Source organism: Saccopteryx leptura, chromosome 7, assembly GCF_036850995.1.
Source record: "Saccopteryx leptura isolate mSacLep1 chromosome 7, mSacLep1_pri_phased_curated, whole genome shotgun sequence".
Taxonomy (NCBI): Eukaryota; Metazoa; Chordata; class Mammalia; order Chiroptera; family Emballonuridae; genus Saccopteryx; species Saccopteryx leptura.
In genome coordinates this window covers 1,541,322-1,555,976 of record NC_089509.1, presented here as the reverse complement: position 1 = coordinate 1,555,976, position 14,655 = coordinate 1,541,322, and the positions used below count along the sequence as shown (strand labels likewise).

Here is a 14,655-nt window from a genome sequence, read left to right as displayed (position 1 = left end):
GAGACTGGCCCAACCAAGAGCGCCCAGTTATCAATGCCTCAGGCCCCTCCCCACCCTCTAGCCAGGGTTTGACTGGGAGGCACACTGCCAACACCACCAGCCCAGGGCCCTGGGACTACCAGGAGAGCTGCTATAACTCCCAAGGGCAGGACAGGACTGAGTACATCAAGTCCTGAGACCTCCCCACCAACTCTCCAGGGCCTCCCATCAGCCCAGAGGAGAACCTGGGACAGACTTGCTATAGCAGCTGCAACCAAGAGCAGGTGCCCCCCCTTGCTGATGTCACACTGCACCCCTGGGTGCTCCACCCCTACCCTGGTGGCTGAAGAGTGAGCTGAATGCAAGGGGCGGCCTGCCTCCCTGCATGGCTCCATGTCCTGGGCTCAAGGCTCATGAATCCCAGGAGGAGCAGAGCAGCCCCTGACTAGGAGGTCACCACCCAAGGTGAGGAAGGTGGGGGGTGGGGGTGGCAGGGTACAGGCTCTTTGTGTCAGTGGGAGTCAGTGCCCAATTTGACTAGATTCTCAGATACACACTCTGACCACCCTGCTCCCTTCCCCACAGCCCAGCAGGCCACCCTGGGCACAAGCACACACAGCACACACAGCACACAGGCCCACAGCCGGCAGAGGTGCAGAACAAAGAGAGACCCACAGCCCCGAGAGGGGCCTGAGAAGAAGCCCTGACCACAAGGGCTGGCCCGTCCGGTTCTCCCAGATTCCCCTCCCTCAGGTCCTGTCCCCTCCAGGCCCAAAGTCTTCTCTGATGAGAGAGAGAAGAGGAGCGGGGAGAGGAGAGAGGAGAGACAAGGAGAAAAGAGGGCCATGAGAGGACAGCAGAGAAAGACTCTCAGAGATGGGGCGCAGAAAGGGGTGCTGGGGTGAGACGAGGCGGGTCTGTAGGGAGAGGGAGACAGGCTGCCATCTGCAGCCCTGGACAGGGGCCTCCACTGAGCAACAGGGGGAACACTGAGATGCTCAGTAGAAGCAGTGGCCAAAGCCCAACAATGAGAAGGAAACAGGGGACAGTGGGTGTGGCAGGCAGAGGGGAGAAGCTGAGACTGGACAAGAATGAGTATCCAATGGGGCGGGGCCCCATGGAACCAGCGGAGCCAGCCCAGCAGCTATCAAGGGCCAGCAGGTAACCCCCATGTTATGTTATCCCTTCAAAGACCCTGACACAGGCCACACTGCCTGGAGCACCAGCGCTGCCCATCCGAGACTCAGGCTTGAGTCCTGGACTGAGAGGTGTCCAGTTCTGGGCAGATCCTGGACCCGTCCTGCCCCTGACTGGCCCAGAAGCCACAGCAGGCCAATCAGCTCTCAGGTTTGCTCTCTCATCATGTGTATTTGGCCTTCCCTCGCCAAGCGCCCACTCTGTGCCCAGTCCTGGGCATACCTGCTGGGGCAGCGGAGACCAACCAGACATGGGTCCAACCCCAAGAGACAGAGAGACACAAGGGCCTGTGGGAGCCCAGGGTAGAGACCCCATCTAACCTGGGCAATCAAAGAGGACTTTCTGGGGGAAACTTACAGCAAAGGCAAGGAGATCCGAAAGATGAGGTCCATTATCAGAGAATTTCTAATCTCTCAAGGCAACTAGGGGTCACAGAGGATAATGAGAGAGGGTATGAATTGCAGGAGGGACAGTAGTGGGCCTTGGGGAGCATCCTGCAAATCATTCTACACTACCTGGTCATGACACAGTCCACAGGGCTAGAGCTGCAGCCAGGACCGAGCCACATGAGAGGAGGAAAGCAATAAAAGCCACTGGCACACCCACAGGCCCCCTTCTCCCATGGCAATCACCTCCAACTGGTCTCATGGACACAGGGAGCTGTGGAGGTGCCCGCGCTGAGTGAGGTGACTCACCCAGATCAGCTGCCCACTGCCTTCAAAGACAGAGATGGACCCATGTGCAGAAAAAACTGTCCAGGAATCAGCAGAGACTCCAAGTCAGCCACAGCCTCCCAGGGAGCAGGGTCCACGTCTGCCCAGCCCTCAAGCCTGCGGGACCAGGGAGGTGGCCCTGTCTACACCCTGCCTCTCCTTGTCCCTGCCGTCAGGACCCCCAATGTGCACACAGACAAGCACAGCCAGCCCCGTTTCCAGACACAGCAGTGTGCTCCACTCAGACAGCCAAAGCCACCAGAGACGCTTCAGGGCTTAAAAATGGCCAGCTACATACAGTAAGACCATGCCAGGCAGTGAGGGGACCGTTGAGAAAAGGGACTCCTACTGTTTTTCTCTGCTTCAAGTGTCTTGTCTGGAAAATAAAGAGAACATAGCACCCACCTATGGCTCATGTCCATAAAACACATCTCTGTACCTGGCCAGCAGCACAGACTCAAGTAATAGCAAGCCCCTAAGAAGCCTTCACATGATCAGGGCCCAGGCCCGACAACTCACCCTCACGCCAGGTCCAGATTGATGGCATCTCCAGATGCTGGACAGAAGTCACATGCATACACTGTTCATGTATGCGTGGGCATAAATGTATATACTGCAAACTTCTATTCATCCTTCAAAACCTTGCTCTGGTGACACCGTTTCCATGAAGCTGCCCCTGCCCTCTCCCTCTCCCATACCACTCTGCAGAATTTAGGGTCTGGGAACTAATGGTGTCCGTGTGTCTGCCTCTGGCCCTGACCTATCCACGGAACAGTCTGAGGTCAGGGACAGTGTCCACCTCCCTGTTTCTAGATCCTACACAGGGCTGTGCAAAGGACAGATGCACAACATGTTCTTGGTGGCCACTGGCTGATCTGAATCATGGGCTTTGAGAGTAGAGCCATGACCTCAAACAAAATATCCTATCTCTCAGCTTGTCTCCTCTCGTGCAGTTGCCTCTTGTGGTCATTTATAACGAGGACTCAGCTTAACACAGAGAAAGCATGCCTTCGGAGGTAGCTATCAGAATTAGGATGATAACAGGCATTCATGTTAATCCAGTCTGGTATTGGGTGCTCCAGGCTGGCTCCAGGGAGACCCAGCCTTAAAGAAGCAGTGTGACCAGCTCAGGAGGCTCTGGATGATCTCAGGCTGATGGCTCAACCTCTCTACACCTCAGGGACCCACCTCTGACGGGACAGAGGCTTAGGAATAGACTTGGCAAATGCACGGTGGCCTTGCCCTCATTTAATCCTCATTTAAATCCCCCCCCCCCCCCAGTTTTACAGATGTGGGAAGGAAGGCACATGGCGCTTGTACTCAAAGAGCTCCCAGTGTGTTTACTAGAAAAAACCATCTGAGCACACCTTCCCTAGGGCAAGGGCTAGGACACAACTCAGCCCAGCAGAACCCCACAGGCTCGACTGCTACCTGCTTCCTATCTCCCACCCTCCGTACTGGGACTGCTGCCACACCTCAGCCACTGGGTGCCCAGGCCACAACCCACCTCCTCTGGCCACCTCCAAGCTGCTCAGCCATCCCAGTGTCTGTGCTGTTCTTCATGGGCAGGCCCCATGGCTGCTCTCTCCCACCCCACCAGTACTTTCCTGGGGGAGACACACACACACACACACACACACACACACTCTTCGCCTGCTGACAGGGGCGCTGTGGCACTGCTGCTCTGTCTACCCGGCACACTGTTGGTGGGGCCTCCATGTGCGAAGCTCACAGACAGACCACAGAGCAGCGGGGCCTGGCCTAAGGGGCTCAGAGAATGCAGGACGACTGAGTTGGGTTTAGAAGGACAAGCAGAAGTCAGGTGGGGAGCAGAGGCTGATGGCAGAGCCAAGATCCCTACTCTCTGTCCAGGGGGGTTCACCAGGGAAGCCCAGACACTCCTGCGCCACACATCAGCCACTAATCACACATGACTCCCTTTGCAACAAACAGGGAGGACCTTCAGATGGGACAGAAGACAGGCACACACACAGGCCCCACTACACTTGCTGTTAGCCCCAAAGAAGAGAGTAGGACCAGTTCAGGAGCACAAGTGCCAGCTGTCCAGCAAGTCTTGTCACTGTCACCCGGGTGCCTCTCACCACATCCTCAGCTCAGACAGACAGAAGTGGAGCTCAAGTGCCTCAGAAGTGAAAACCAGCACGGGGCAGAGAGGAGCTGACGGCAGGAGGGGACCTGCCGACAACATCCGCAGTTCAGCCTCCCTGAATAGGGCTGTGAGCAGGGACAGCCCTAGAGGAAGGACGCCCACCAGACACAAATTAATACCCCATAGCGCCCAGGCTCAGCAGGAGCTCCCTGTGACCAGGGTGCTATGGAGAAAGGGGGTCTTTCCCCAGCCTCTGCTGTGGGCTTCCTCACAGTCCATGCTACGGACAACGGCCACCAAGCCCTGTCCTCTCCCCATGCCAGCCAGCGAGCAGCCCGGGGGACAGACAGGCCCAACCAACATGGGCCTCCGCACACCTGTGCTGCACACACCAAACCCACAGGGGCAGAGCTCCAGGGCAGTCTTATTTGACTAAGAGCAGTTCATTACTTACTGCCCACCGAGCCTGAGACTTCACAGGCGCCAAAGGCACCCTCCTCAGAGGTGTGCGTCTTCACCGCCACAATCAAATGGCAGGTGGGCACAGACAAAGCTGGACACCGAGCCTAAAGTCTCACACTCAGGACAGAGCGCTGAACCCTGCTGTCCCTAAGCAACCGGTAGACCTTGCCATGCCCACATCACTCCCTGGCCCACTGCGTAGATCAGCAGGTCTGCAGGCTCACCGTGGTGCTGGCACTGGGCAGCCCTGCTGGAATTGCTGAGCCCGGAGCCCAGGCCAGCCCCTCTTGGGGCCTCTCTCTCCCAGAGAAGCTGGACCCCCACATTGGTGATGACATAGGCACACATCTGAATGACGTGGCAGAGGGCAGGAGTAAGTACGTTCTAGGACCTGAGGCTGGGGAGAAGGAGGGAAGCCCGAGGGAGGCAGGACCCTTTTTCCAAGTCAGCCCTGCCCCCAGGTGCCGGGCCAGACAGGAAAGCTGGGAGATCCTCCAGCAGCCACAGCACCTGTCACAGCTGCGCAGGAGGTATCTCACACCCACCCCTCACCCAGAGTGTCCCCAACACACACACACCCACGGAGGGCTTCATCCAGCTCCTCCGAAGGGACCCAAAACCCAGACGCTGCACCCCAGAGGGCCTTCACCTGCCTCATCTCCTGCAGCGCCTGCCTGGCCACCGCCTCAGTCAGCCTGGGTCTGGGAGTGAGGCAGCTGTGAGCTGTGCAGGGTGGTGGGTGGCGCCACGTCACCGCTCCCCCAGCAGAGCTGTGGGGACCACAACAGGATGAGCGCCTTCACACCCCACAGGGGCCAGCACACAGATGAGCAGGCAGGGGCAAGGCCAGGTTCCCCACTGGTCACTCGGCACACACAGCTCCCTGTTCTGGGAGTGACACCCCAACAGGAAAGAGTGAGGGGGGGGCCAGTGGCATCCAGCCAAAGGCCACACAGTAGCCAGAGCTGCCCTCCCCCAAGCAGATATAACAAGATGGGATACTCTGCCTGCGGGCCCCTGGATTCCTGACTCGCCCCTACACTGGGGGCCCTTCTCGCGTGAGTGCCAGACCACACTGGAGAGGTTGCTGAGCACAGCGCCGGCCTTGGGCTTGAAGGCTCCGAACCACAGGGGCCCCTCCAACCCTGTGAAGGATCTGACACGAAAGTGGGCTAAGCCCATTCCCACACTCCTCCCAGGAACCCAGGAGCTGTCTGGGCAGGGCCCCAGGAGTGCCTACAAAACAGCAAGGAGCCCAGGGAGAGGGTCAGCCCCAGCTCAGCAGGCCTAGGGAGAGGGTCAGCCCCAGCTCAGCAGGCCTAGGGAGAGGGTCAGCCCCAGTTCAGCAGCCCTAGGGAGAGGGTCAGCCCCAGCTCAGCAGGCCTAGGGAGAGGGTCAGCCCCAGCTCAGCAGGCCTAGGGAGAGGGTCAGCCCCAGCTCAGCAGGCCTAGGGAGAGGGTCAGCCCCAGCTCAGCAGGCCTAGGGAGAGGGTCAGCCCCAGCTCAGCAGGCCTAGGGAGAGGGTCAGCCCCAGCTCAGCAGGCCTAGGGAGAGGGTCAGCCCCAGCTCAGCAGGCCTAGGGAGAGGGTCAGCCCCAGCTCAGCAGGCCTAGGGAGAGGGTCAGCCCCAGCTCAGCAGGCCTGCCACACTGCATACACCCCTCAGTCTCTGGGTCTGAAATGTAAACCTCAACACAAGCTGCAAGAACAGCACCACAAACTGCCTGATGTGCCCCCCGCCATGCACTGACCTCCGCCACCCAGCCAGTTGCCCAGGCAGCCCCCTCTCTCCATGGATGGTGCGGGTGACCGTGTAAGTGTTTGTCAAACCACGGCCGAGTGAGCTGCGGACATCAGGACCCTCCCCGAGGACTCGAGTGCTTCTCCTCACCACCCACAGGACCGTGAGCACACCCCATATGCTGAGTATTTGTTTAGTGCTGTTATCTGACCAAGCAGCCCGGACAAGTGTCCCTAGCTGTCTCCCAAAACGTTCCTTATGTCTCTGTTGTTTTTCCATCTAGGATCTGATATGGTTCTCATGTTGCTTTTGAACTGTCATATCTCTTATTTCCTTTAATCCAAGATACTCCCCACACACCTATTAACTATGCACTATTGGACATATTGTTTTCTCTCTCATGATACTGACACTTTCATGATACAAACCAGTCCCACAGGGAACCCCCCCACACTCTAGATTGCCCTGACCCTCTCTTTTTGATAAAGTTCAGATTAAACATGTGTTTTGGCAAGAAGAGTAGAGAGATGCTGCTGTGTCCTTCCCGTCACATTGCATGGGGGTGTGCCCTGTGTAGCGGGCTGAACTTGACCACCTGGGGGCCAGTGCTGACCAGGTCTCTGCTGTAATGGGAACATCCCTCACGGTGATCAGCCAGTCCCCTGAGGAGCAGTACATGGTCACTGTGTGTGTCTGAGGCCAATGATTCTGCACAGGGCGCCTTGCCCAGCCTCTAATACTTCCCTCCTCAAAGTGGGGTCCAGAGGCCAACAGCCTCACAGCCAGCAGGGCGTCTGGCTGGTACAAACAGCATCTCAGCATCTCCACACCCGGCCCCAGACCTGACGAACTAAGACTCCCCAGGGCTCTGTTCACGCACAAAAGTCTGCGAAGCACCTGACATCTCAGTTTTACCTGAGCCAGCGCACCCCCTGGGCATCTATCACATCCTCCCTGTGACCCAACATTCTGCACAGAACAGCCCCCTGGTTGTTCCTCTGTGAGGAGGGGTGGGGATATCACCATGTTTTGCACTCAATGTGTTAGAATCTATTACTATCTTTATTCCTTGTAATACTCCAACTCCCCTAAATGTGGCTAGTACGAGCCTGTGGACATGTCCCTATGGCTCTTCAAGCATTTCCTTGCCTTCCAGCACTACTAGACGCTACAGGGTGTGCCCATATTTTCCCTGCCCACCCCAGAATCCACAGGTTCCACAAGGAGCCCTGGCTCCCTCCAGAGGGAGGGTGCTCATGCTGTGAACAAGGAGAGGGTGTCCTCACTCCTAGGCATCCCATTTCATCTTCAGGCCATGCCCTGGGCTAGCTACACTCACCCCTAATTCAGAGATAAGAAAAAGAATGCTGATACATTAAGTAATTTGGACACATGGCTAAGAAGGAGCAAAGTTAGGCCTGTGGCCGTGTGGTGGCTATAACAAGTATGGCTCAGGTCTCTTCTGTGCTGGCAAACCAACAAGACTGACAGGGTCCACGAGTGCCCTGTGGGTCCACGACGGTGTCCCTGTCAAGGCCGCTGGGGGCAGGGACTGAGCAAGGTGGGGCTGCAGAGAGGACAGGCTCCTGCACAGGCAGCTCCAGCCCAGGGCACCACAGCCAGGAGCTGTATGCAGCCCAAGCCCTCCCAGGGCCTGCTTCCCAGCTTGCTTCTAAGTGGGTCAGAGGACAGGCACAAAGTACTAAGCTGGCCCAGGGCTGGCCAGGACCAGACCTGGGTGTTCTAACTCCTGGGTCCTTTCCCCAGGCCCCTCTCCTGGGATACAGCTCTCAACCCTGGGCTGGTGGGTAACTGCACCTCTCATCCGGCCCAGGAAACTCAGCCTCTCCCTCCCAAGAGCCCAGAAAACTAACTCATGTAAGGGAATTGGGCAACTCTGCCCTCAGAGCAGCAGTGCCTCCCCCTCAAGGCTGGTGATCTCCTTCCTGGGACAAGTCTGGCATGGTCAGCAGCTCCAGGGCAGATGCAGTGCCCTGGACTTAAAAGGGGACCATGGAGAGAGGGGCAGAAAGAACTGGCTCCCCCTGCAAGGGCGTCAAGCCCATGCACCCAAGCCTTGGCCCACTCCAGCCCAGCTGGAGGGAGCAGCAGCTCAGGCTCCTGCTTGGGAGCAGGGCCCTGGGTCCCAGAAAGAAAGTTCAGGACACATGGCTGAGAGACTTTGACCAAAACACTCCTTGGAACTACTGAAGCACGGAGAGGCTTTGCCTTACAACTTCCCAAAGGCTCGATGACTTTTTAAGAAAGATAAATATTGCAACACTGGCCTTGGACGAGAGCCAGGGCCTGCATTCCATCCCTCAGAGGCAAAAGCGCTCCTGGGTCCTCAGGACCCCGCGCCGCTCCCCGCAGTCCACTCCCGGTGCCCACGCAGCAGGCGCACCCAGCACGCACAGGTACACAGCTGGTGCCGCCATCTGTCTGTGCACAAACACACACGCCCTCCCCACAGGCTCCTGCCCGCGGCCCCTCAGTTAGTTGCTTCCAGGTACAGCAGGAGGGCGGCAGGGAGAGCAAGGAGGCCACAGAGCCCGGCAAGAGGCAAAGGCTAGGAGAAACTGTGAGAAGAACCAGACAGGGAACCAACAGAAGCCCAGGGTGGAAGCCCAGAGCTGTGCCCCCAGCTCTGGGGCACACTCACACACACACACACAGGGCTGCCTGAGAGTCAGGCCTGGCCCAGGGGCCTCAGTCCCCTCCCCAGTCTCTCTGTCCCCTACCCTCCCGTGGACCTCTGTCCCCCAGGCTAACTCTAGGGCCAGGCTGTCTGACATCCTGCCTTCCTCCCTGGGCAAATACCACACAAGCCTGGCTCACACTCCACAGGGGACCCCGAAACATCAGATGCCATCTCTCAACCACACACCTACAAGCCCAGCCCCACAAACTCTCCACAGACACCAGTGGCAGATACTGACTGCCCCTCCTTCTGAGCTCCAATGAGCTCCACTGAAATCACACAGCAAGACAGGACCCCAGAAAGCCTGGTCCAAAGACCCACCTTGAGGGAGGCCCACCACCCTGACACCTGTACACATGGTCTCACATCACCAGGGCAAACTGAGGTGCTATTAGTCCCATTTTACAGATGAAGAAACCAAGGCTCAGAGAGAAGTCATTAAGCTAATGATGGCAGAACCAGGACCCTTAAACCTGATGATTCCAAAGCCCAAAATCAAGTGTGACTCGCAAACAGGGGATCCCCAGGCACCCGGGCAAAACAGGCAGCTGCGTCCAGGGTTTACTGCAAAAAGATTCAGGCTCTATCTCGCTGAGTTCCAGAACATGAACTGGTCAAGACAACACTTCTGTCACGTAACCAACACAGAGAGGCAGATTGTGAGGCAGAGTACGATGTTTGCAAAGATTTGACAATGACATGTAAAACTAGAAAAACATTTTCAGGTCCCTACAGGCCAAGTGAAGCTGGGTTGCCCCCTCCCCAACAGAGCTCCAAGGCCTCACCCTCACTTGGCAATACCTTTTTTATTTTTAAGTCCTTGTGTACTGAAAGTCGCTGTGCCCTGACACCAGTCCAAAAATACTCCTCATCCTTTTCTGCAGCTCCTGGTCAGAACAGCTGACTGCCTGAGGAAGCCAACGGGTGTTTCTTGGGAGACTATACCTCTAAAATTATCTCCTTCCTCTTTTGGTGACTTTCTCTTTCCTTTATGAAATATTGGCAAGAGTAAAAAGTGATGTTTGGTTTCCTCTTTTACATCCTTAACTGGACACATAAAAGCACGGTCAGCCCCACAATGCCTCAAAATGTGACTGGGTGGTCAGAAGCCAAAGTGCAGAGATGACCCCCTCCCAGAAGCCCAGGCCCTTTCTACGGTGACCCCTCCTAGGGCTGGCGGCTTAAGTCCACCCCTGAGAAATGTGGAGGATGGGGTCTCCTCCTCCTCCTCCACATCCATCTCTCCAGGTAGAAGGGAAGGCTCCCTACCCCAGGTAAGGAGTTTCTAGTTGACTCCAGCCTGGAAGACTCCCTCCCCCCTTTCTCTCACCATCCACTGCCAGTGTTCTTGAAATTCCATTCTGGTCAGCAGATAAGCCTGTGTCCGGCCAGGGCAGGACCACCCAGGCCCCAGAGGAAGCCAAAGTGGCTCTATGACTGGACCAACGTGAGACAGAGCACAAGGACCAGAGGCAGCAGCGGCTGGAGTCAGGGTGGGGAATGGGTTGGGGGTGCTCCGAGGGGCCAGGCTGGGCTGCTAGGGTGAGGTGGAGGTCATAGAACAGCAGCAGCCACAAATCCAAAGGTGTCCAAATGCCTTACACGTGTCCCCCAAGTCCCGTGAGAAGAAAGAGGTGCTCCACAGGCGAAGAAACTCAGCCAAGTGCTGAGTAGCTAGAATGTGAACACAGCCCTCAGCTCCCAAGGCAAGGCACCACCTTGCCCAGGGGTGGGGGACTCTGCCAAGAGGGGCACAGGCTGAGGCAGCACTGGAGCCCCAAGGGAGTGCTGAGAGCCCTGGCTGGGTGAGCATAAGCTCTCTCCCCTCAGGGACGCCCCCAAGCTCACAGAACCAGGGATGCACAGGGAGGAGGGCTTCGGGAAGGGCCAAAGCCACCCAGACCAAGATTTGCCCCCACCCAACTAAGCAGATCTCTCAACTAGCCCTCCACCCACCCTAATGAATCCACTCTCCAGTAGATGAAAGCACTGTTCACTCACCACTGCTCCCTCCCGGTGGTCTCCATCTGACTTCACCCTTCACAGTCAAGCCCAAGAGGACACCGATTCTAGATACTGAGCCATGTCCCCTGGGTTCATCTTGGATGCCTTTCCTCAGACTGCCTAGCTATGCCCTGCAGGGAACAAAGCCAATGCTCCAAGGGACAAGCATGTGGTACTCTAAGTCTACCAATAAAAACCCTGCAGGGCACAGAGGGGAGTGGGGCAAGGGAGGTACTGCTCTTAGGGAGGAGCTCAGGGAAGTGACCTCTGAGACCTGGCCCAGCAAAGGGCACAGCACATGCAAAGGCCCTGAGGCGGAAAGAGCAAGGCCAACATGTCTGAAGACAGGGGCGTGAAAAAAAAGAGGTTCTAAGGAAAGCAACCTGACAGGGTGATCTGCTCATAAATTCCTAACTGGGCAGGCAGGCATAGTGGGTACTCACAACCCAGGCACATAACTTCTTTAGTAAGCCCTGTCCGTTATCTCCGCACCTAGGTTAGCACACCGTTGATCCACCAGAAGTAAGGCCCCTCACAGAGGTTATTAACACTAAAGACAGCACATTATCACCAATACCCATCTGGCTATTTCCCACCTTCATGGAATCATCCTTCCATCCCTCCGTAACTTCAAATGTGTGCAGAAGCTACAAAACTGGCATTCTCAGAACCCTTGAGATCCCACTCCCCAGCATACACCATCAGTTTGGCTCAAATAAATCCATAAAAACCCTCTAAAGGTTTGGATATTTCTGACATTGACACTGAAGAGCTCTGACCTGACTTGCGATTTTAAAAGATCGCAGGCCACTGAGTAGGGGCACACTGCAGAGTAAGATGGCATGCAGCCGGTTTGGAAGGTGACTGCAGTGACCCAGGTGAAAGGCGGTGGTGAGTAGGCAAAAAAGAGATGACAAAGAGAGAAGCAAAGGGGACTCCAGGGCCTGAGCCATGAGAAGGAAGGAGCTGTCATCATCCAAGATGGGGATACCTGGGGATCATTCATGGTGAGTGTGAGGTACAAAGAGATGTCAGGGACGGGGGCACACCAGCCAGGGACCCTGGGGAGCTGGGGTGGTCAAGACAGGCCCCACCATCAGACTCCTGCCATTCACTCCCCATTCCCCGCCCACCTGTCTCAGTCATACCCACTCCAGCAAGCAGCTCAGGGCGGTGACCAGCTCAGAGTGTCTGGTCCAGACAGCTGCTACAAGAAAGGGAAGGAGAGTCGGGGTGGGAAGAGCATCTCCTGCCCTGAACCCCTATCAGTGGGAAAGGCCCAGGTGTACTGCCCTGGTAGAGAACCCTACCTTCCTGAGCCCTGAGCCTCATCAGTAACACAGAGCCAGGCTTTCTCTGTCAAGGGGGGATTTAAAGATGAACATGTGGATGTATTACAGGTAGGAGGACCCAGCACAGACAGTTGGCCAGTTTCCTTCCTGCCCTATGACTATATATTGACCTGAGATTCCTCCCACCCAACCCAGAAAGCTCCGACGGTCTCTCCCACCCAGCCCCACCTTCCCCTCCTCACCAGCCAGCCCGCACTTGCCTTGCCTGGTCCCCATGACTCACTGGGGCTCACATAGGACATTTCCCACTGAGAGCAAACACCAGTCCACTTCACCTCAGCAGCTTCCTCACCCTCACTCTGTGGGGCCAAGCAAGCCCCACACACATCCTGCCCCTTTGGTAAATGATAGGACGAGGGCCCACAGAAACCAAACAGCAGCAGAAAACACTGGCCTCTCCCGACCACCAGCAGCCGCCACCATGAGCAGCCCAATGGCCTCTGATATCCAGTATCCCAGAGCCAAGTCCAGGCGCAGCCCACTGTGTGGAGAGGCTCAGAGAGGGCCACAGACCAGGCCACCCACTGGCCTCTATGTCACACTGAGTGGGGCCTTCCGAAGGACAGGCATGTCCCCACCCTTGGCCCAGTGCTCAATACCACCTGTTCAGAGATGTCACACAGCCACCTCCACAGTCACTGCCCGCCCAGCTGTCCCTTCCATGCAAGTGTGGGTGCTATTCTCAGCCAAGGGTCCTGGACGCTGGCCATCAACACAGGGCTAGAATCTGCCCCCCAGACCACCCACCTCCTCCCATCACCAGCCTCCTGAGCTCCATGGGAGAACAGCCTGTGGGGAGGAGGTCCAGGCCACAGCAGAGAACAGGGCCAGGAGAGGGGATGGTGGAGGCCCTGCCCATACCCACCTGCCTTGCCTGGGAGCTAAGCAAAGGTCTGACCAGTGGAGGACCATGGAATCCCCCAGTCTTCATCAGGTAACCCTACTTCCCTACTAGCGCCTGACTATGCTGGCCCTTCAGGTCACCTCCTCCAGGCAGCCTTCCCTGACCCCGCCCCAAGCAAAGAGACTTACGTGTCCCTCCAGATGCCCTCAGCCCTTTACATATGTCTGGTCCTGTCTAAGCAGCTCAACTTAAACTTGCAAACAGGTTATTCATTCGTTATCCCAACCATAGTTCTCCGTTTCCAGGTCTGTGCAATTGGAAAGATTAAATAGTAACAAAAGGAGACAAGATTTGCGGTATTTTTTTTTTCTGAACACCTTATGGCTATTATTTTGGTTATTGTTATTTTTGTTATTCGTAAGAGTCCATCGATGTGCGATGTGCGGAGTCAGCTTTGAACAGCTCCCACCCATCCAGTCCTCCCCACCTAAGTGTGCACCACACATGGCCCAGAGGGAAGAGGGCTGTCTGGGGGAGGCCCTGAAGTCACTCCAGCCCCTCCTCTGCCTGGGAGCTGTGCTAATGGCTTTCCTGCCTGAGCCCTGCTTGGTCCACAAGTTGCCAGGACCTGTGAGGGCACCGCAGGGACTCCTCCCTTTGTGAATGGAGAACCAGAGGCAGGGACTTGCTGGTTCCAGGGAGGCCACACTTCCAGCTCAGGGCTACCCCTTTGCACTTCTCTGGAGCCAAGGCTGGGAGAGAGTGGGAAGGGACTAGAAGAGGAAGGGGTCTTTGTTCAGCTTACAGGTGAAGGGTCAAGGTTGGAGGGCATTAGAGCAAGGGGAGACCAAGAACAGACCAGGGAAGTCATGTGGCTACTCCAGCTCCCGACAGGTGGAATGAATGTCCAGGGAACGGGATAGGTTTTTCTGGGCTTGCTTCTACTAACCCCGCATCCTAAGCAGGGAGGACAGGAAGGGGTGGCAGAGGCCCCTCCTCCAAATCACAGCTAACACCACACGTTTCCTGCCTGCTGGGGGGTGGGGGCTCGTGCCTACTGTCCCCTTTCTCCCCAGGGGGCCCTCTTTACCGGGAGAAACATAGCTTAACAGTTAGGGAAAGCTGAGCAGCCACACAGTTACCAGTCCCTTTTAAGAAAGAAAAAAAATCACAGAAACATGCCAAAGGAGGAAAACAGAAAATAGCAGAGTGGGGTCAGTCCTGGGTGCCCAGAGGCTACCCCTTGGCCACCCCACCCTGTAGCTCTGGACACTTCCAGATCATCTACAAGCTGGAAGGATCCCTGCTGCCTACAGGGAGAGGGGGTCAGGGTGGAGGGCTGGAATAGTGGGAAATGGAGGGGTCTACCCTGGCACCTGGACCCTTGCCTTCAAAGGCCCTTTCTGGGCAATGCCCTTCCCTAAGGCTTCAGACCCCATCATCTGGATCGCAAGCTGGGCCTGGACTCCTTTGCTGACAGTGGACCCAGCTGGCCTGGACTTGGGCAGGATGGCCCAGCAGGACACACACTGAGGGGGCACAGGTGCAGCTGAA

General features: G+C 56.7%; 1 protein-coding gene across 21 annotated transcripts in view; it reads right to left on the bottom strand.

Moving 5' to 3' along the window:
* Positions 1-14,655, bottom strand: part of BIN1 (bridging integrator 1) — a 51,753-nt gene that overhangs the window by 24,769 nt on the left and 12,329 nt on the right. The window lies entirely within an intron of this gene.